The sequence below is a fragment of the Nematolebias whitei genome, chromosome 14 (genome assembly GCF_014905685.2).
Source record: "Nematolebias whitei isolate Nwh7 chromosome 14, NemWhi1, whole genome shotgun sequence".
Taxonomy (NCBI): Eukaryota; Metazoa; Chordata; class Actinopteri; order Cyprinodontiformes; family Rivulidae; genus Nematolebias; species Nematolebias whitei.
The window spans coordinates 41,274,352-41,276,744 of record NC_056511.1 but is presented as its reverse complement, the minus strand read 5'-3'; the positions used below and the strand labels follow the sequence as shown (position 1 = coordinate 41,276,744).

General features: G+C 39.4%; 1 protein-coding gene across 1 annotated transcript in view; it reads left to right on the top strand.

Annotated features, from left to right (window-relative positions):
* The first annotated feature begins 2,052 nt into the window (after positions 1 to 2,052).
* Positions 2,053 to 2,393, top strand: part of spns3 (spinster homolog 3 (Drosophila)) — a 33,060-nt gene continuing 32,719 nt past the window's right edge. The window contains exon 1 of the mRNA XM_037687587.1: positions 2,053 to 2,127. The gene's annotated coding sequence lies outside the window, so the exon portion shown is untranslated. The remainder of the gene's footprint in view (positions 2,128 to 2,393) is intronic.

Sequence of the window (2,393 nt, the reverse complement as noted above, 5' to 3'; positions counted from 1 at the left end):
TTCCATTGTGTAAAAACCTTTAAAGAACCACTGACGGGTCAAAACACAAGCCCATAAGCATCTTACCTGTCTCGGGTAAGTTTCAGCGCAGCCTTTGATGTTACTGATAATGAGCTTTTACGTATGAAGCTATCAGCTTACGGTTTTACAAAATCAGTACTTCATACCTCAGTAACGAGAAGCAATGTGTTACGTTTAATGGCATCTGTTCAAACTTTGTGACCCTTCAGTGTGGAATTCCACAAGGCAGCTGCTTAGGTCCTCTGCTTTTATAGTATTTTTGTAAACGACATATACTGAGTGAGGCAATTCATAACGGTGTATGCAGAGGATACAGCTATACATGTATGTTCTGATCGTTTGGATCAGGTATATAAGGTGCCGCAACAAGAACTAGTGGGCGATAGAGAACAGGTTAAAACAAAGCGCATGGCGTTGGACTCTAAACATTTTATCAGACTGACTCAAATGTTGCAAAATTCTTCGAACGGACAATCAATAGAACAAGTTAAAGAGGTCAAACCGCCGGGAGTTATTATAGATCAGATGCTGTCACGGTCCTCACATGTACGTGAGATCGTGACTAAAATGAGTAGAAACAAGTCAATAATTCGCTGCAATGTTCATGTTACGTCTCTCGACATGAGAAAACTAGTCTTACAGCCTTTAATCCTTTTTGTCAACTTAACTACTGTCCCGCTGTTTGGTTTATTGATTTAAAAAAAAAAAGATCTGGATAAACTGCGGATAGTTCAAAATAAAGCTGCGAGATCATCATTTGTCTAAAAAAACGTTAACTTCGTGCATCAAAGTCTATGGATGAGGGTCAACGACAGACTTGTAGACAACCTTCTTTTCTTTTTACATAAAAAGTGGATTTTAAATAAACCGTTTGGCCTTACAGTTCTTACCCCCCCTCTAACAGACATGGTTTTAATACAAGACCAGCCTCTTTGATACTTGTACCTCTGCCCAGATGTAACGCCCCCAGACAAACAGCTCTGGACAGAATGAGCCATTCGCGCTGGAATATGTTGCCTTCTGCAACAACATTGACTGGTGATCAAGATGGTTTTAAAAAGAACCTTATATTGAACAGTTAAACTGAACGAGTTCGTCCATCTACGAGTGAAATGCAACAGTGTTTCTCTCTTTATGACAGTTTTTTTGGACTTGTTCTTGTCTCTTGGCTTTTTTTTAAATTTGATGTATTGATTGTAACATTTTTAATGCTTGAGTGGACCCCAAGAAGATCATTTACTACGGTAAAGACTACCGTAATGGGGATCCTTAAATAAAAGAAAAAACAAAAGATGATTAAGACATCGTTCCACCGCGGCTGTTCCTAGTTTGACTAAACTAACCTAGTGGTTTAGTTTGAATGGGAAATGTTTTTATACATGGGAAAGAATTCATATTTACAGACACATTTTTAATAGGCCAACCTTTTTACGGTTCTCCAAATGACACTTTTATATCACACAGAAACCTTGTTAAAAGTAGTTGGTAAAAAAAAAAAAAAAAAATCAACCTCATTTTATGTAACCTCTCCTGTTTTAATGATCATATTCTCTCTAAATTAGATCATTGTCCACGTCTAAATATCTTTGTATTCCTCTTAAAATGACAGGATATAATGTCATATGGTTAATCCTCCTTTTGCGTCACATTAAATAAGCAGTAGTGTGATCTAGTAGAGGCACTGCTGACTAAAAGCTAAACGATTCAGTTCTAGCTTAACCACTGAAACACACACATTAATAAGAGCTTAAACTTTCTGCTGCTTAAAAAGTACAAATCAAGAAGACTAACTGCTTGTAGCATCGGAGAGCAGGTAACATGTTGCACCCTTTACAAAACAAAGTACAACAAGAAAAGAGACGGGAGTTAAATCAATGCGTGTTTCTCAGCAGCGCTTCAGGCTGAGTGTGGAAACATCCCATCGGCCCTTAGTGGGCTGGTTTCTTATCTAACCTAATCTGTGTGGAGTTGAGTCAGAAGTGAGGTCGCTGTCAGCTTCCTCAAACTTGAGAGGCACACGGAGGACCATGCTGTTCTCCACCAAACACCAGCCTGCAAAGATGAAATGAGCAGACAAGTCGTTACGAAGGCTGCCGCACAAAGTAGGTGAGTGGGTTGTTTTTTCTCCTAAACGAGTCTGAGCTGCCTCAGAGTTCATCCGTGCACGGCTCAGTAATTATATCAACATCAGTGATAGTGGGGTCAGCAGAAACAGGAAGACCTTTGGGTTCTCGGGCTGATTTTTCAACTCTAAACTGCTGCAGGGCGATTGTTTAGAGAAAAGATTTCACGGACAGTAAAGTGCCTGTTATCACTTCATGGACTCTGTAACATTCTGTGTGTGTCTAAGCACAATGCTAAAGCCAGGATTT